Raw genomic sequence first — 21,650 nt, forward strand, 5'->3', positions numbered from 1 at the left:
TATTACTGCATGTAATGAAAATCTACATGCCTTGAAATTAATGTAATATTGTATATTGACTATATTAAAAAGAAAAAGAAAAACATTTATCTGCCCATATCCATATTCTGCTGTACAATTTCCCACTTTATCACTTAACATGGTAAGAAAAGATGGAAGATGTGGTCCATATACACTATGGAGTATTATGCCTCCATCAGAAAGGATGAATACCCAACTTTTGTAGCAACATGGACGGGACTGGAAGAGATTATGCTGAGTGAAATAAGTCAAGCAGAGAGAGTCAATTATCATATGGTTTCACTTATTTGTGGAGCATAACAAATAGCATGGAGGACAAGGGGCGTTAGAGAGGAGTAGGGAATTTGGGTAAATTGGAAGGGGAGGTGAACCATGAGAGACTATGGACTCTGAAAAACAATCTGAGGGGTTTGAAGTGGCGGAGGGGTGGGAGGTTGGGGTACCAGGTGGTGGGTATTATAGAGGGCACGGCTTGCATGGAGCACTGGGTGTGGTGAAAAAATAATGAATAATGTTTTTCTGAAAATAAATAAATTGGAAAAAAAAAGATTGAATATTAGAAAGAATATTTCTAAATGTCTTCTGCTTCTCAGAACACAGAGAGTCTTCACAATCATTCTGAGTAACAAAGAAGAGTCTACCAGAACTAATAGTTGATTTGCCTGAAATCTAATTTTGAAAATAAATTTTGTGTCATAACAATTAAAATTATAAAAAATAATCTTTAATTCTGTACTATTTTTAAATCATTTGCAAAGGTCTATCATAATATATCCAAGCCTATGAGGCACCTGGGTGTCTTAGTTGGTTAAGCATCCAACTCTTGATTTTGGCTCAGGCCATGATCTCAGGTTGTGAGATCAGCCCCACACAGGGTGCTGCACTGGGCATGGAGCTCGCTTGATTCTCTCTTCCCCCCTCTCTATGCCCCTCCCCTGACTCCCTCTCTAAAACAAAACAAAACAAAACAAACAAAAAAAACCTTCCAAAACTTATATCCCCAAGAAGTTATACAGAAAATGAGAAAGAAAGAAATCTTGACATTTGTGACTATATGGATGAAATTTGGAAGTATTATGCTAACTTAGATAAGTTCAAGAAACACATATCCTGGCTTGTATCACTTATATGCAAAATCTGAAAAAGTCAAATGAAACAGAATAGAATGATTGTTACCAGAGGTTAAGGGGTGGAGGAACTGTGAAGATGTTGGCTGAAGGATACAAACTTGAGTTAGATGATGAATAGATTCTGGAGATTTAATGTACAGCATTATGATTATAGTAAAAAATCTTGTAGCACTGATTCCTATGAGACTAAATCTTAAATGTTCTCGCCAAAAAAATAAATAAATATGTGACATGATAGAGGTATTAGCTAATACTATGATGACAATCATTTTGCAATATATAAATGTATCGAATCAACACATTTTATATACACCCTAAACTTACACAATATTATTTGCCAATTACATCTCAAAAATCTTTAAAAAATCAACAGAAATTGTTCATTGATTATTAGGAATGTTTATAATGATGACAAGGAACACAGAGAGGCACAGTAAGATCAGATGAGTTGTTTTGAGTGGTATTTCTCAATTTGTGCATCACAATTGTCTGGCAAGGCTGTTAAAGATATGGATGTGTGCTTGAACTCACCTCCTCCACAAACACACTGACTCTACACGTATCTACATAGCAATTCATCATGAAGAATAAGTGCTGAATGAAAATCTTCTGCACAAGAAAGGATAGAGAAGCGCACAAAGCAGGAGAGACAGAGACACTGTTATGAAGAGAACCCTCATCTGCAACACTGAGCACTGAGCACTGGGGGGCTGGGAGCAGATTTATCTGCCTTGGGGCACAGAAATTAAAAAAAAAAAAGTCATGTTTAAAAGGACAACTAGAATATAAAGAAATATAAAGAAACTTGCCCTCTGCCAAACTGCAGGGGAACTCAATCCAGAGTGCTGTGGTTTTCATTTCCCTTACACCTTGATAGCACTAACAGTAGCAGGGTCTGGATGCCATAGTTGGCCCGCTGCCTCAGTCAATCCTGAGCCCCTAGTCCATACTAGTCCCATCTATCCCCAGAAGACAGCCCCAGTACAGATCATACTGGGACACCCTGGACAGTGCCCACTATAGTTTCAGTCATCTCACCTGGTTTCACAGGCACAAAACACCCTGGGATACCCCAAGCCAACACTCGCTTCAGCTGCAGATGACTTGCTAGAGTGCTTCCTCCATGAAATGCCTCAGGACTTCCTACCTGTACCTGCTTCAGTGATACATGTGCTGTCACGGTCCCAGCACAGAGAACCCCAGGACTCCCCAACCTGTACCCAATTCAGCTCCAGGCATTGCACCAAACAAATTTGGTGTGAAGCACCCAAGGAACCTCTGGCTTATGCCTCCTTTGGCTCCAAACACTGCTACAGATGTCCCTTTGGAGAAACACCCAGAAACTGGCAACTTGCAACCACTTCAAGCTTTAACTACTCTGCCAGGGTTCCTTCTTTGTGTTCAGCCCTAGGACTCCTGTCCCACTTGTGCCCACTTTAGTTTCAGCTCTTACACCAAGGTGTCCCCAGTTTGAAGTACTGAGGGACTTACTTGCAGGTTATGCTCATCAAAGTTCCAGCCAACCAATTAAAGCTTCCAGGCAAACACAGTCTACAAAGGAGACTTCCTATACAAGTCCATTCCTTCAAGTTTAGAAGCAGCTATTCTGTTTAATTTATAGAAACAAGCATAGAAAATCAAGTAAAATCAGGAAATAGTGGAATATGCTCCAAATGGAAAAATAAGACAAAACCCTCAGAAATAAAAAGTTAAACAGAGAAAAAAAAATCTATCTGATATTGAGTTCAAAGTAATGGTCATAAAGATGATCACCAGACTGGACAAAAGAGTAGGTGAACTCAATGAGAATTTCAACAAAGAGATTAAAAAAAATAATAATAATAGGAATAAAAAAAAAAAAACTGAAAAGAAAAATACCCTAGAGGAAGCAACAGGAGATTAGGGGATGAAAAAGAACAAATCAGTGTCTGAAGACAGTGTAATAGAAAACATCCAAGCTGAACAGCAAAAAGAAAAAATAAAGAAAGAAAAATGAATTTTTTTAGGTAAAAGATAGGTAAAGAGATCTCTTGGAAAACATCAGGTAAACTAACATTCACATTATATGGGTTGCACAAAAAGAAGACAGAGAGAAGGGGGAAGAAAAACTTATCTGCGGAAATAATAGCTGAAAATTCCCTAACCGGAGAAAGAAAATAAATATTCAGGTCCAGGAATCACAGAGAGCCTCAAACAAGATGAACCCAATGAAGTCCACACCAAGACACATAATAATTAAAAAGACAATAGTTAGGGGTGCCTGGGTAGCTCAGTGGGTTAAAACCTCTGCCTTTGGCTCAGGTCATGATCTCAGGGTCCTGGGATCAAGCCCCGCATCGGGCTCTCTGCTCAGCAAGGAGTCTGCTTCCTCCCTCTCTCTGCCTGTGTCTCTGCCTACTTGTGATCTCTCTCTGTCAAATAAATAAATAAAGTCTTAAAAAACAAAACAAAACAAAACATGATAGTTAAAAATAAAGAGAGAATTTTTAAAACAAAGAGAAATGACTCCATACAAAGGAAACCCCTGAAGACTATCAACTGATTTTTCAGCAGCAACTTAACAGCCAGAAGAGAATGGAATGATATATTTAAAGTGCTAAATTAAAACAACAACAACAACAACAACTTCAACCAAGAATACTCTACCCAGCAATTATTCAGAATTGAAAGAGAGATAAAAAGTTTCTCAGGAAAACAAAACCCCAGTTTACATGAAAGTATAGATCATCCAGACAGAAAACCAAGAAGGAAACAGTGGTTTTAAACAACACATTAGACTGGATGGACTTAACAGTTATATCCAGAAACTTCCATTCAAAAACATCTGAATGCACATTCTTTCCAAGTGCACATGAAACATTCACTAGGGTGATCACATATTGGGCTGAAAATCAGTTTTCAATAAATTTCAGAAGACTGAAATGAGATCAAGCATCTTTGCTGACCACAACTAGAAATCAACTATGAGGAAAAAATAAAATAAAATAAAGGAGAAAACACAAACATTTAAAAGCTAAAAAATAGTCCACTAAATAAACTATGGGTCAATGAAGAAATCGAAGAGATAATAATAAAAAAAAATACATGGGAACTAATGAAAATGAAAACACAATAGTCCAAAATATTTGGGATGCAGTGAAAGCAGTTTCTAAGAGGGAGATTTATAACATAACAGGTCTACCTCAAGAGACAAGAAAAATCTCAAACAAACAATCTTAATTTATACCTAAAGAAACAAACAACAAAAAGGAATAGCCCAAAGTAAAAAACAAAACAAAACAAAACAAAAAACAAACAAACTAAAAAACACACCTCTCAGTAAAAGGAAGGAAATAATAAAGATCAGAGAAAAAAATAAATTGAGAATTAAGAAAATAGAAAAGATCAATGAAAACAAGAGCTAATTTTTAAAAGATAAAAAAAATTGATAAACCATTAAGCCATGATTATCAAGACAAAAAGGCCTAAGTAAATCATAAATGAAAGAGAAGCAACAACCTACAACATGGAAATACAAAATATTTGAAAGACTACTATGAAAAATCATACGCCAACAAATCGGACAACCTAGAAGAAATGGATAATTTCTAGATACAAATAATCTTCCAAAATTGAATCAGAAAGGAAAAAAAAATTGAAAAGATTACTAGTGAAAAAATTGAATCAGTAAACAAAAAACTACCAACAAACACAATTCCAAAAATTTTTACAGATGAATTCTACGAAACATTTAAAGAAAAGCTGACACTTATTCTCAAAATTTTCCAAAAACAGAAGAGGAAGGAAAATTTCCAAATTTACTTTACAAGGCCAGAATTACCTCAATACCAAAACTAGACAGAGATGCTGCAAAGAAAGGAAACTACAGACCAATATCCCTAATGAACATAGATGCATAAATCCTCAACAAAATATTAGCAAACTGAATTCAACAATACATTAAAAGGTACATTGACCACAATCAAGTGGGATTATTACTATCAAATTCTCCTTTAAGTTCAATATTCACAAATCAATCAACATGACACATTGTATTAATAAAGATAAGAATCATATGGTCATCTCAACTGATCCAAGAAGAGATGACAAAATTCAATGTCCATTCATGATAAAAACTCTCAAAAAAGTGACCTTAGACAGAATATACCTCAACATAATAAAAGCCATATATAAAAATCTCACAGCTAAGATCATACCCAATGGTTAAAAAAAGAGAGCATTTTCCCTAAGATCAGAGGCAAACAAGGTTATCCACTCTTACTACTTTTATTCAGCCTAGTACTAGAAGTCCTAGCTGCAACAATCAGACCAGAAAAAGAAATAAAATCATCTAAAATGGTAAGGAAGAAGTGAAAGTGTCATTATTTGCATGATATTATATAGAGAGAGCCCTTAAGACTCCACAAAATAGCTATTAGAACTAATAAATTAATTTAGTAGTTACAGGATACAAAATTAACATAGAGAAGTCTGTTGCATTTCTATACGTTAATAATGAAGTAGCAGAAAGAAATGTCAAGAAAAAAATTCAATTTACATTTTCACCAAAACGAAGAGTGCCTAGAAATAAATGTAACCAAGGAAGTTAAAAAAAGATCTATACACTGAAAACCGTAAAACATTGCTCAAAGAAACTGAAGATGACATAGGCAAATGGAAAAATATTTCATGCTCATGGATTAAAAAAATTAATATGGTCAAAATGTCCATACTACACAAAGTAAACTACAGAGTTAATGCTATTGCTACCAAAACCATTTTTCACAAAATTAGAATAAATAATCCTAAAATTTATGTAGAATCACAAGAGATTCCAATTACCCTCAAAAATCTTAGGAATGAAGAACAAAATTGGAGGTATCACAGTTTCATATATTTTTTTTTAAAGATTTTACTTATTTGACAGACAAAGGTCACAGGCAGGCAGAGAGGCAGGCAAAGTGGAAGCAGGCTCCCCGCCAAGCAGAGAGCCCAATGCGGGGCTCCATCCCAGGACCCTGAGACCATGACCCGAGCCGAGGACAGAGGCTTAACCCACTGAGCCACCCAGGTGCCCCCACAGTTTCATATTTCTAAGATATACTACAAAGATATAGTAATCAAAGCAGTATGATGCTGCCCCCCCCCCAAAAAAAAAAAAAAAACCACACACACACACACAGACCATTTCTAGGATGGAATGCCCAGAAATCAATCTACACTTAATATGGTCAATTAATCTATGACAAAGGAGGCGAGAATACACCATAGGAAAAATACAGTCTCTTCAATAAATAATGTTAGGAAAGATGGGCAGTTACACACAAAAGTATGAAATTGGATCATTTTCTTACACCATATCCCAAAACAAAACAAAACAAAACAAAACAAACAAACAAACAAAACACTGAATATGCATTAAAAACCTAAATTTGAGACCTGAAACCATAAAACTTCTAAAAGAGAACATAGTAATCTCTTGGACATCGACTTTAGCAACATATTTAGGTGTGTCTCCTAAGGCAAGGGAAATAAAAGTAAAAATAAACTAATAGAACTACACCAAAATAAAAGCACTTTACATAGCAAAGAGGGCCATCAAGAAAACAAAAACACAGGGGCACCTGGGTGGCTCAGTGGGTTAAACTTCTGCTTTGGCTCAGGTCATGATCTCAGGGTCCTGGGATTGACCCATATCACTGCTCTCTGCTCAGCAGGAAACCTGCTTCTGCCTGCCTCTCTGCTGACTTGTGATCGCTCTCTCTGTCAAATAAATAAATAAAATCTTAAAACAAACAAACAAACAAACAACAAAAAAACAAAACAAAAAGACAACCTACTGAATGGGAGAGGATATTTGCAAGTGATGTATCTGATAGGTGGTTAATACCCAAATTATAAAGAACTATTACTACTCAATACCAAAAAATAAAACAACAACAAAAACAACTTAAAAAAAGGGCAGAGGGCCTTGAATAGACATTGTTCAAAATGCATTGCAGAAAAGTTATTAAGATTTGAATTTATATTTTCCATAGAGGGAGAAATGATAAGAAACACAAACACTGAAATAGATGGGTGGGGATATATGGTGAGTTTGTCCAAAATCTGACATATTTGGCCAGATTATAAAAGAAAAGTATATATAAAAGTATATTTTAAGTCTTACTCAATTATTCAATGTAGAAACGTAATATCACTGCACTTGCTGTTTAGAGTATCAAAAATATATAAAATGTGAGATTTTAAACTATACTAAGGGATACATTGTAATACTTTATATTTTTATGTTTTCCTATTTTTTTCTATCTATATTCTATCTACATTATTATTATTTATTTATTTATTTATTTTCCAAAAACACTTTATTACAGACGGGCGGGGGGCTCAGTCCTTCTTGGCCGCCGCTTTCCTCATGGCTGCAAGGACGTTGCTCAGCTCCTCTCGCTTTCTCTTGGCGCAGATGGGCGTCCCCATCCTTTTCTTGATGAACTTGAGGGCGCGCTTGTCCTTGGACACCTTGAGCAGCTTCATGGCCCGCCGCTCTTAGGGAGCAAAGCCACACATCTCTCGGATCACGTCCCGCACGAACTTGGGGTGCTTGGTGAGGCGCCCGCGGCGGTGGCTGTGCCTTGGCTTGCTCACGTTCTTGGTCATTTTGTGGCCCTGGCTGAGAACCACGGCCAAAGGGTAGCGCAGAGCTATGGCTGCAGCTCTCCAATGGCTCCCGCGGCAGAAGGGCTGTGGCTATCTACATTATATTTTGTTTAGAATTCTACCACCTGTCTGCTAAAAATGATAATAGTCAACTGATTCATTTTCCTGCTTCCAATATTAACCCATTAAATCCATTATCCACTTACCTTCTAGAAGTAATTTTCTTAAAAAAAAGTTGATTAATATAGTCATTGTCCCACCAAAGTTCAAAGATCCTTCCATGACACAAAATCTGCTACTCATGTACACCCTCATCTTTTCTCTTTCTTGCTTGCTTAATCATCAACAATGAGAAAGACTTCTTTCACATTTACATAATTTTGTTTCATTCTTCTGTATCTTTATGCTTCCTGCATGATTGAATCATATTCACCTTTGACACAGTCTTTATTTTTCATTTTATTCTTATGCCTATCTTGAGATTTGCTACTTATAGAAATTTCTATAAATTTTACTGGATTTTGGCCATATCCAATCCTCGTATTTTCCCCAAAATGCTTCACTCAGTTTAGATTGCTTCTCATCTGTTCTCCATAATATCCTACATGTCTGCCTACCTTATTTCTTTTTCTACCACCTTCTGAAGAAGGATTCTTAGTTTTATTTGTATATTCAGTACCAGAGATGCATACATACACACACACATATCATATATATGAATATATAATATGTGTATATGTTTATATAACTGCATATACATGCATATACATATATAAATAAATATATAATTAAAATATTCCAATGTAATTGTTTGGTGGTTTTATTAAATTCTACTGAGGAAACTGAATTAATTAATTTGTCTCTGTTTAGCAATGTAAGTATAGGATACAGATTTGAACCCAAGATTACCTGAGTCAAAGCTAGTGCTCATTTCACTATGCTTCATGTCTCTAATTGAAATACTAGAATTAAATGTGTTGAACATTCATAAAATAAATGGGTATCATATTTTAAATGGGAACTCATTTCCCAACTTTCTTTACTCTGAAAGCATTTTCATACCAAAAGATATATAATTATTATACATTCTAAAATTACATATGTCATTATGTCATTATATTTACTTCAAATTATTTATATTGACATATAATTATAGGATTGGCAGATTATATCCATAACCTTATAGTGAAAACTAATACATAGTTACTAAAGAGTTCAAACATATTACTAAAGTTGAATAAAATAAGGAATACTGAAACAAACTTTTTCTAGACATTAAAGACATTTATTTACTCTTAAAAAACTTTCTACTTCAGATTTATACACACATGAATGAAACAATCAATTCACATATCCAAATATATGCCAAAGTAACTGTAAAAATACTTACTATTTTTAAAGGAAACGTAATTCTTTTTTTTTTTTTAACTGACATCCATTACATCATCAGATTTTCTTCCATCTGCATACAACATTACTTGGTGTCATAAATCTAGAGGCATCAAAAAAATACAGGCCTACACAAAGCATCCTACTTATGCAAATAGTCCATCTGCTACTGTTTGAAAAAGCCAAAGACTATTTCCAAGTAGACTCAGACATCCATAATACCGTGAAGATTAAATAAATCAAAACCAAATTATATTAGAAATATTTAAAAGCTTAAATATCATCATGTACAACCCACTCATAGAGTCACTTCAAATTTCCCTGGAAATTTGGATGTCGAATCATATTTTCATCTACCAATACTCATTATTCCCAACAAAGAAAGTTTCCTCTGCACTTTAATAAGTATAATTAGCATTTCTAACTATTTCACATTGTTACTATATTGACAATTTATTTTCTAGTTAATATTAAAATCTTTATAGGATTCACCTATAAGAGGTTAAAGCAAGGGCAAAATAACATTTTTCTTGGGTTTAAATATTTTATGGATTATTTTCTCTGTATAAGAAAATACTGGTTGGACATTTATGCTTTTAATTGCATTACTAATATGTGTGACTGAAATAAAAAATGTTTTATCATTTCATAAATATGGTTATATATTAATTATTAAACAGTCCAGTTCCAGGCCAAATTGTATATAGAATCTTTCAAGGCCAACTACAGGCTATCACAAGGCTTTGGCTGGCAAGTCTTAAAGGGGTAAGCAGCCTTCCCCATATTAGACTTAGTGCCCACCCAGGGCATTACAGTTTTTTTAGAGAGAGGTACAGACCAGGACCCAGCCCTAAACTCCTCCTCCAAGTCCCTCCTTCCATGGCCTGCCATGTTCATACACATGTCTTTGTTGCTAACCTTGCTTAGATGTTTTGGGGTAAGGTCTTGACTAAGGTATTTCTCCACTCTGACTCAGTACTTTTCCCCTCCCAGCTGTTTTATTTCTCCCTCCCTCAGAACCCCCCAGGTCCATGAAATGGCAGAAACTTTTTATTCAAGGTTCTTCAACAGTGAGAGGTTTACCCCTATTTATACTACATGTCATTTGACTGACACTGTACCAATACAGGTCCAAGGGGGAAAATGAAACATTCCTACTTCTCTTCGTGGCCTCTTGCTTACACTATTGTAGTAAATGGATGAAGATTTGATTGCTACTTTCAGTTGGAGGTCCTTATACTAATTGACCACTTCTGTAACAGAAGCTCAAAACTTAATCTTACATTTCTTCCAACCACTCTGTGAAGAGAGCTGTTGAACTATTGAGTGTTCATATATCAAGCTGAAAATCCATGCTCATTCAGAAAATACATATTTTAAATGTAAGATACAGTTTTCTGAATCCTGCAGACAACATTTAAAATTTGCTAAATGTGTTTAGCTATTAAGTTTATATTACACTTAATACTATTGAATTTACTTATCTACATATTTAGTAAAAACAAACAGTGATATTAGGTATTAAATTATTTACAGATGAAACAAATTCTAAGACTTATATTGGCTAAGCAATGTAATACAAAGCAGTAATTGTAATACAAAGCAATGATCTTTGTAATACAAAGCAATGATCTTCAGAATATATATTTAACTGTTACTACTATTGACTTCAATTTAAGAAGTGACTTATGTTTTATTCTAAAGATATTTCTAGAATTCCTCTATTTATTGTTAATTTTTTGACCTAAGGATATGATGCATTATATCAGTATCAGTGACCAGAGACTCATAAATAATTTGTAATGATGAGGTAGGGGAAGAGGATATAATTACAAGTATTCATGACTGGCGGTTCTCTTCCTACCTCCTGCAAAGGTATATATTGCCTTATATTGTCTCCAATGTTTTAGACTACTGTTTAAAAAAATAATAAAAACAGGAAAGAGAAATGAACACAAAGAACGCTGTACCCCCTTCTTAAAATTATCATTTTAAAATGTTTATTTTGTATGTTTATTGTGATATATTTCATATTATCAAACGTAAAATTTATAAAACAATACATTGTAAACATCTAGTCCCCATCCTTGTGCCCTCAGGTAAGTCCTGTATCTAGATGCAAATTAAAAAAAATATATCCCAGTGTATTGAAGAAAATTCTAAAAGTATGTCATATATATTCAAGTCAAAATATATACTCTTTTTTATGCTTTTTATACTAATGGTGCCATATTATTACTATTACTACTTTTTAAAGGAGCTCAGAATTAAAGAAAGAAAAACAATATATATATGAGTATGCATTTGTCAAGTAAATCATGAAATTTCTAGAAATTTCTCAAGTCCCCACAGCTGTATGTGGGAGATCTAATGGTGTCATATTATTAATAATATTCAGTACTCAGCTCTTTTATATCTATACAGATTTTATGTCTGTGTATCATCATGGTCAATTAATATTAGGGCATAAACACATTACTCATTCATATTTCAGCTACACAGAAGCTTTACTGACATAATCTAATTTATTTATCAGTCTCCTGTGGACAAGCATCCTGTTTCAACATTATTTTGTTATCAGACATAATGATGTAATCAATGATGGTATCTGTATATATTTTGTATGTACAAATATATCTGTAGAATCAATCCCTTGAATGAAGACTGCCTGGTCAAATGATTGTATAATGGCATCTTTGAAAAGTATAAATTATAAAATGATTTATTTGCAATCAATTACTTAATGTCTGTGTTGTCCACTAGAGTATATCAGCTTGGGAACTTTATCTTCTTTCATAAAATTTAGTGCAGTCCAAAGTGTAATATACTCTTTTGTACCATGTCAATGCAAACTTTATGAAATTAATAGCTACCTCTATATTCTTAACCAACACACTTTCTTTCTGGAACTGCTTTTCTCCATCTTGAAACACTATACTTCTATTGGTTTCTATTGACTTCTTTGCTAATACTATTATACCATATTATGGCTAATATTTTTATACTTTTGGCTACTCCTTTTATTGCTGTTACTGTTGTTTACTGGGCCCTATTCAAATACCTAAGTTTATTTGTTGTACTGTTATCTATATTCATCTAAATAATTTCATCTGATCTTTTGTTTTCAGACACCATGCTGTAGCTTCCCACCTAGACATCCCAGCACTGTTCTTTAGATGCCCCTGTTAATTTGCCTTCTTGGAAGCCTGAGGACATCTCTGTTTTTGGTGAATTGCCCCACCACATCCTCTTTTGTCAATGCTGGAATCAACTACTGTGCATATCTAGGCCAAAATTGTCTTTTAATTAAACGATTCACTCATCTCTTCACTTTTTTCTAATCTGTTTTTCCTAAAACTCATTCTTTCCGCTGTACACAAAGTGATCCCTTACCAGTCTAACTCAGTTCATGTCATGTCTTCCTCAAGTCAGGGAGTGGCTTTTTATTGCCTTTGTTCTTCTTCCATATGTCAACTACTATTCCTTTTGATCTTCATTCTCTAAGTTTCAGAAACAATGGTTACTTTGATATTTTCTTATTCATTTGTCAAATATCTATTACATGCCAGTCTTTACTTTCAATAATGGGGATACTATAGATAACAACAACAAAAAAGACAGATAGTCAAAAGTATAAACTTCCATTCATAAAATAAAGAAGCCACAGAAATATAATGCACAGCATCATGATTATATAATGTTAATAATATAGTACTATAGTATACATTTGAAAGATGCTAAGAGAGTATATCTTAACAGTTATCTTAACAGTAGATCTTAATAGTTATCATGAAAAAAAAAATAACTATGTACAGTGATGGATGTTAAGTAGATTTATTATGATCATTCTTATTTTATATATATATATAGTCATTTTGTTGTATACCTAAAACTGAAACAAAGTTATATTCCAATTCCATCCCAATTTAAAAAAAAAAAGAAAGAAAGAAAACAGAAAAAAAGAAAAAAATGGCCTGCATTTATAATGCTTCACTTTACTGGAAGAAAACAGTACATGAATAAATAAATACATATATAATATGGTAAGTGGTATAAAGTACTAGAATGAGAAAAAATAGGTTAAAGGTTAAGGGTCATAAAGTGATGACAGATAGTGTTTTTAATAGGATTGCAAGTGAAAGACAGAGATACAACTGTGGAAAAGCACAGTGGGATACAAGATGAGCAGTTACAGAGGACCTGAAACTGGAACATTCTTGATGCATTGAAAGAAGAGTATAACCACTGTGGCTGGAATGGTGTTGGTGAGTAAACTAGGAGAAGGAACTGAAGACAGACTGTCAGTAGGGGAAGAATTATGTAGAAACTTGCTTGACAGGGAAGTTCTTTGGCTTTTACCATGAGAAGAGAGCCACAGAGACATGACATGATCTAACCTCAATTTTTAAAGATCACAGCATAAAATGTGGAAAATACAGTTTGTAGATATGGAAACAAGGATAAAAGAAAGGAATTCCTTTTAGACTAATGCAACATCTAAGTGAAGATGATGGTGCCATGACACAGACTGAACAGTGGAATCCAGAATGAATTTCAAATTGGATTTGCTAATGAATTTCATGTGAAAGATGACAGAAACATTCAAGATGGAGCTGTGGTTGTTTATTTTTTGGCCAGAGCAACTAGGATATGTAGCAAATTGAGCAAATTTAGAAAAAACAGATATTAGGGGAGCGGAATCTTTCCTTGTTCACAGGTTAGTCATCTGACATGGTATAGAAAAGGAGGAAAAGAAGCAGCATCCAGGAGGTAGGAGGAGAGAATGATCAGCATAGTCAAATGCTGCCAATAGGAGAGGGTGATAAGTAAGAATCACTGTTGGATTAAGTGGTGTCAAGGCCTGGGTTGACCAGGATAACTTCAATTTTTGAGGAATTATGGGGATTTGAGCCTTATTAAACTGTGTTTAATATACAATTACAAGAGTACTAATGTAGACAGGGAACATAGACAACTCTTTCTGGAGGTTTACTATAAAAAAAAACGATAGTTTCTAGAGTGATATGAGGACAAGCAAATTTTATATATATATATATATATATATATATATATATATATACACACTGATATGGGAATAATACAACATATTCAGATAATGATGGAAATAATAGAAATTTTAGTTAAAAAATGACATGGCATCATGAGAGAGAGAGGTGGTAGATAAAGGTAAGAATGTGTAGGCTTCCTGTGCTCAAATGTTTAAATTAAGCACAACAATCTGATTTTTCTCTTTACTAGTTCTTTTTATTTATAGAGAACTGTAGAGGACCCAACTATAATTGTGGAATCATACATTTCTCCTTTCAGTTCTTTCAGTTTTGCTGTGCATATTTTGAAGTATTCATTGAGTTTCCTGTTATATTTTTTAAAGATTTATTTATTTATTCATTCATTCATTCATTTATTTGTTTGACAGAGCGAGAGAGAGCACAAGTAGGCAGAGAGGCAAGCAGAGAGAGAGGGGGAAGCAGGCTCTCCCCTGAGCAGAGAGCCTGATGTGGGGCTCCATCCCAGGACCCAAAGACCATGACCTGAGGCACAGGCAGTGTTTTTTTTTTTTTTTTTAAAGATTTTATTTATTTATTTGACAGAGAGAGATCACAAGTAGGCAGAGAGGCAGGCAGAGAGAGAGAGAGAAGGAAGCAGGCTCACGGCTGAGCAGAGAGCCCGATGCGGGGCTCGATCCCAGGACCCTGCGATCATGACCTGAGTCGAAGGCAGTGGCTTAACCCACTGAGCCACCCAGGCGCCCCCAGGCGGTGTTTTTAACCCACTGAGCCACCCAGGAGCCCCTAGCTTCCTGTTATATTTTATTATTGATTCCTAGTTACTTTCATTATGGTAAAATAACGTAGTTTATATTATCCCAAATCTTTTAAATGTATCTAAATTTAATTTCACAGACCAAAGTAAGTGTTCCATGTGACCTTGAGAAGAACAGAATACATGTTTTGTTATTATTAGGTGGAGTGTTTTATAAATGTCAACTAGATCCAGTTGCTTGATGATTTTTGTTTGTTTGTTTGTTTCCCAATCCCCTATATCCTTTTTGATTTTTGATTTACTAGTTCTATTAGTGACAGGAAGTGTTAGACTTCAATTATAATTGTGGATTCACATATTTCTTCTTTAAATTCTTTCAGTTTTTGTTTTGCATATTTTAAAGTTCTATTTTTAGGTGTAATATTTAATACTGTTATTTCTATTTGGTAAACTAATCCTTTTTTCAATATGTAAAACTCCTTTTTCACCATTGGCAATTTTCTTTGTTTGGAGAACTATTTTGCATATTAATATAGCCACTCAAGCTATGAGTAACTTTTGTATGACAAAAGTTTTCCCATCTTAACTTAGCCTACCTATATCATTAACCTTAAAGAGAGTTTGTTATAGATAGTACATAGTTTAGTCATATTTCTGAACATGTTTTGACAATCTATGTCTTTTAACTGGTGTTTTTAGATCATTTACACTAATGTAATTATTGATGTTATGAAGTACTATTTTTTGTTATGTTTTCTCTTTCTTCCCTCTTATTAGTTCATTTGTTTCCCTTTTATGATTTTATTTTGGGTTATTTGAATATTTTTCTGCTCTGGCTTAATTTATCTTTTGTAAATTTGGCAGTATCTTGAATAATGTTTTAGTTGTTACCTCAGGATTTAAAATTTATACTTATTTTTCATAAACTATTTAAAATCAATATTTTCTACTTCAGGTGAAAGTTTAGAAACTTTACAGTTCTCTTCACCCTTTCCACTTTAAGTAAGCTGTATTTAAATTATATATTACATATACATATACTGATAATTTTCAATGCTGTATATATGTCTGTGTATATATATTTACTATATTTGTGTATGTACATATAAACCTTTCTCTTCTAGAGTTCTTAAAACCTGTTTGCAATTGTATAAATACACACACACAAACACAAACACAAACACACAATGCAATTACCAAACACATTTTAAAAATTCTAGAAGACAGACTGGGATTTAAGATGGCAGCATAGGAAGACACTGAAATTACTGCTTTCCATGGACACACATATGGAATAATCCTTTCTGAAAAATACCTAAAATTAGCTGCATAGGCCCTTCTAAAATGATGGACAAAACAACCACATGAAGATGGTTAGGAGAGGCAGAGATACAATTCTGTCAAAAACATTACCCCTGGTGTGGCAATCACTAATAGAGAGGAAATTCACAAATACAGAACTTCTCCCTTAGGAGCAAGGAGTTTGTGCCCCACACGAGACCCACCAACCCTTAGGACCTGTACCAGAGAGATGAACCCCAAAACGTTTTCCTTTTCGAATCAATGGGGACTACATCTAGGAGACCCAAGGGAATGTAGGAAACTGAGATACTTCTCTGAAGGGGCTTGCAAGCAGACTCAATCAACTTGGGACCCACCTACTACAAGAGCAGCGATTTGGAAAGAACTTGACTGTACATGAAGGATTTTCATTTTCTAATCTTAAAGTGCCTGCCAGAGGGGAATATTTCTGTTAGAACTCACTCCAGGGATGGAGGCACTGATAGGCATCATTTTTTTTTAATATTTTTATTTATTTGACAGAGAGAGAGAGAGAGATTACAAGTAGGTAGAGAGGCAGGCAGAGAGAGAGGGGGGAAGCAGGCTCCCTGCTGAGCAGAGAGCCCGATGCGGGGCTCGATCCCAGGACCCTGAGATCATGACCTGAGCCGAAGGCAGAGGCTTAACCCACTGAGCCACCCGGCTGCCCCGATAGGCATCATTTTTGAACTCTTCTTATACCTTGCTATCACCAGTGGGGAGGCACAGTCACAATACTCTCTTGTTGTCTCAAGAAAGCTGGCATGATTTTTGCTTGATGATTTTTGTTTGTTTGTTTGTTTCCCAATATGAAATGTTTCCTTAATATGAAATGTTAAGGCCAGCAGACATGCCTTTGCTCTACATTTTCCAGTTGCCTTGCTAAAGCTAGGGGTACGTGTAGTCCACACAAAGGTGCCCTTTGATCACAGGGTACTGACAGGCAGGGGCTTGCATATCTGGCATCATGTGCCTATTAAATTAAAAAGACATTTTTTGGCGGGCTACAGGTCCCAAAACATTCTAAAGTAAGCAGCCTAAAACACACTCCTAATATTTCTGCGAAAAAGGATTATTTATTTGTCCTTAAACTTTTGGCCTGAGGGTTAGACCTCATGTTTGCCACATATTTAGAGGTTTCAGAGGTGCTTTCAGGGAGCAATAACCAGGAAAGTCATCTTTGCCATCTGTCTTGGCCTTGTTGCAGTTCACTGGTACCTCATCAAAAGGAGCGTATGCACATGTCTGGAGTCCTGATTTCTGCAACTCTCACCAGGGTACATTTCCAGATCACCTGGTCTGGAGGCCAGCAGTTTCTTATATGGTCTCACAAGACTGCATAAATTTGCACAGTTAAAAATTGCTGTCTGTGGATCTGGCTTCCAGTCATCCTCAAGCTAGATGCTAGATCCTGACAGATCTTGGCATACCCTTAGCAACCGGGATGCATCAAGAGTAAATAAAGCTATTTACACAATCACAAAGGTTTGAGAGACAATCAGGAATTATGGCAAGGTTGAACAATGAGGTTCACCTCTGATATAAGACCACTTCTTTAAGACTGGGAGAGGTAGCTGTTTCACCTAATAAATAGAATTATACATCAAACCAATATTACAATGTATTTTGACTAACTGGAATTTAAATAAAACTTGGAAAAAAAGAAAAAAAGGAAACAGAGAATCACACAAAATAAGAAAACAGGAATATATTTTAAATGGAAGAAAAAGGAAAAGAAAAAAAAAAGACACAATAAAAATGAAGATGGGTATTTTACATGACAAAGAATTAAAAGTAATGGTAGTAATAGTCACAAAGATGTTCATAGAACTCAGAAGAAGAATAGATGAACATAGTGAGAATTTCAAAAGAGAGATTAAAAAAATATCCAAAAGTACTAAACAGAAGTACAGAACTAAAGAATATAACAACTGACTTAAAAAATACACCAGAGGGTTCAATAGAGGACTAGATTAGGCAGAAGAAAGAATCAGTGTTCTGGAAGAGAAGACAGCAAAACTTACCCAATGAGAGGAAAACAACAACAACAACAACAAAAAAAAAAACACACACACATACACACAACAACAAAAATCAAACAAATAAAAAAAACTTTTTTTTTTAAGATAATGCAATGAAACTATGAGACAACCAATAACAAAAATAATGTTAGTATAATAGCAGTACAGAAGGAAAGGAGATTAAGTGGCAAAACTTATTTGAGGGACACCTGGGTGACTCAGTTAGTTAACTGTCCAGCTCAGATCACGAACTCAGGGTTGTGTGATCAAGTCCTGTGCTGGGTCTCAGGTCAGGCTCCTCACTCAGCAAAGAGACTACTTGAGTTTCTCTCCTTCTGCCCCTCCCCACTCCCTGTGTGTTCTCTCTTTCTCAGATAAATAAATCTGAAAGAAGAAGAAAGAAAGAAAGGAAGAAAGAAAGAAAATAAGAAAGAGAGAAAGAAAAAAAGATAGATAGAAAGAAAGAACTAATTTGAAGAAAGTATGGCTGAAAACTTTCCTAACCTGAGAAAGTTAATTGACATCCAGTCTAGGAAATCTGGTGAATTCTAATTAAAATGATCCCAGAGAGCCCCACTATGATGTGCTATAGTTAAAATGTAAAAAATTTAAGATAAAAATAGAATCTTAGAAATAAGAGAAAAACAACTTATATACACAGGAACTTTCATATGGCTATCAGCAGATTTCTCAGCAAAAACTTCATAGGCTAGAAAGGCATACAATGATACATCAAAATGGTGGTAGTGGGGGAAGGGAATGGCCAGAATCTCCCAAACAAAAATACTCTACCTAGCAAGATGATCAGTTTTAACATAAATCTCCTTCAGAGTTTTCCAGAAGAGCAAAGCTAAAGAAATTCATTACCACTAAGCTGGCCTTATGAGAAATGTTAAAGGGATTTCTTTAAGTTGAGAAGAAATGGCACTAAGTAATTATACAAAAATGTATGAAAGTAAAAATCTCACTGGTAAAGGTAAATATATAGTAAAGAGAGTAAATTAATCACTTTTAATGCTAGTATGAAGGCTAACATAGAAAAGTAGCAAAAACTAATTGTGGTACACAATATGATTTAAAATGTGACAAATAGAGCATAAAACATTTTGGTGTCAGTAGAATTGCAGAGTTTTAAAATGCCTTCAAATTTAATTTGAGATAGGGTATTATACAGATAGAATATTACTTGTGAATTTGAAGGTAACTCACAAAGAAAAAACCTATTGTAGATACACAAAAAGTAATGAGAAAGGAATAGAAACATAACACAAAGAAAGTCATCACAACAAGGGAAGAAAACAAGAAACAAACCACAAAACAGCCAGAACTGATTTACAAAATGGCAATGAGTACATACCTATCAATAATTGATTTAAATGTAAACGGATTAAATTCTCCAATCAAAAGATACAGAGGGGCCACATGGATTTAAAAATAAGACCGTTATATATGCCAAATGCAAAAGACCTACTTCAGATGTGAGGAAACACACAGACTAAAACTTAGGAGATAAAAAAAAAAAAATGTTTTATGCAATAGAAACAAAAGGAAAGCTGTGATAGCTATACTTAACATCAGACAAAATAAACTTTAAAACAAAGACTATAGTAAAAGACAAAGATGGGCAGTAAAAGATAAAGAGGTCAATTCAACAGAAGTATGTAGGTTTTTTAAACATGTATGTACTGAGTTTGGCAAACCTAAGTACAGAAAGCAAATAACATACCTAGAAAGAGAAATTGACAACAATATGTAATAGTGGAGGACATTAGTATCCTGCTTACATCAATGAATAGATGATTCAAACAGAATATCAACTGGAAATGTTAGACTTAAATAATACACAGGCCACACAAATTATAACCCAAAATCCATATAATCCAAAAGTAGAATTTACATTATTGTCAAGTACACATGGAATGTTATTGAGGATATTTTAGGCCACAAAAGAAGTCTCCATACATTTAAAAAGTTTTAAATCATATTATGCAACTTTCCCAACAATGGTTTTAGAAATCAATTTCAAGAAATCTTAAAAAATATGTAAATATATGGAGAAGAAACAACTTGCTACTGAACAACTAAATGAATCAATGAAGAAATCAATGGAGAAATAAAAATTACCTGGAAAAAAATGAAGATGGGACTACAACATACCAAAATCTATGGGATGCAGCAAAAGCAGATCTAAAAGCAGAGTTCATAGTGATACAGGAATACAGTGATTAACGAATAAGAAAAATCCCAAATAGAGGAAGGTGGGGAAGATGGTTGTTTTGGAGGATCCTGAGCTTACCTTGTCACATGGACACACTGAGGCAACAACTAAATGTATGGCAGTCAACTCTGGAGTAACAGATCTTCCACAGCTAACATTGGGAGAAAGCTCCATCATAAAGGGTAGTAAGGGTAGGGACACAATTGAGAATCAAACCACTGGTGTGACTAACAATAAAAGGTAGGGACATAAAAAGCATGAATGAGGGATGTCTGGGTGGTTCATTTGGTTAAGCCACTGCCTTCAACTCAGGTCCATGATCCCAGTCTCCTGGGATCAGTCCTGAGTTGGGCTCCTTGCTCAGCAAGTCTGTTTCTCCCTCTGCCCCTCTGCCTGTCACTCTGCCTGCTTATTCTCTCTCTCTCTCTCTCTCTCTGACAAATTTAAAAATAAATAAATAAATAAATCTTAAAAAAAAAAAAAAAAAAAAGCATGAATGAGTAAAGGGATCAAGCACCAGGCACCACCTAGCCCCAAATTAGGAAGATGAGCCCTATAATGTCTGGCTTTGAAAATCAATGTGGCTTAAGTCTGGGAGCTTTAAAATTCACCTGGGTTTAACTCCAGAAGAGTCAGAGGGCTACAGAGAACAGAGACTACACCTACAAAAAGCCCCACACTAAGTAACATGGCCCAAGACACAGCACAGAACCAGCAGTTTGAAAAGTGCCTAAGTTATATGTAAATTGAGTTTATTGACTAATTTTAGGACCTATGCCAGAGAGGCAGGGATGTGCAGGAGATTTCTCTGAGAACAAAAGTGTTCATGGGTGCAATTTATCTTGCTCTCCTCTAGAGCTGGATGCTTGAAGCCTTGAGAGCTAAATGCTTACAGAAGCCATTCTAACACTTTCCATCTTCCTTTTTAGCACCACATGTTATTTCCCAGTCTTCTCCTGAAACCCACCCTCCCTAACCTTCCCACTTTGGGAGACACCCATCCAAAGTAGCTCCTGCCCCTGGGGAGAGGGGAGAGATAATCCAACACACCAGGGCATGCCCAGTTCCTATAGCTGGACATCTTGGCTGACTGTGCAGGGAAGGAGCAAACCTGCCCTTTGCTGTGCCCAC

The 21,650-nt window shown here is 34.9% G+C and overlaps 1 pseudogene; it reads right to left on the reverse strand.

Moving 5' to 3' along the window:
- Positions 1–7,482: 7,482 nt before the first annotated feature.
- LOC122890268 lies at positions 7,483–20,693 on the reverse strand (annotated as a pseudogene).
- Positions 20,694–21,650: the final 957 nt, after the last annotated feature.

Source organism: Neovison vison, chromosome 11 (assembly GCF_020171115.1).
Source record: "Neovison vison isolate M4711 chromosome 11, ASM_NN_V1, whole genome shotgun sequence".
In the NCBI taxonomy this organism is placed as follows: Eukaryota; Metazoa; Chordata; class Mammalia; order Carnivora; family Mustelidae; genus Neogale; species Neogale vison.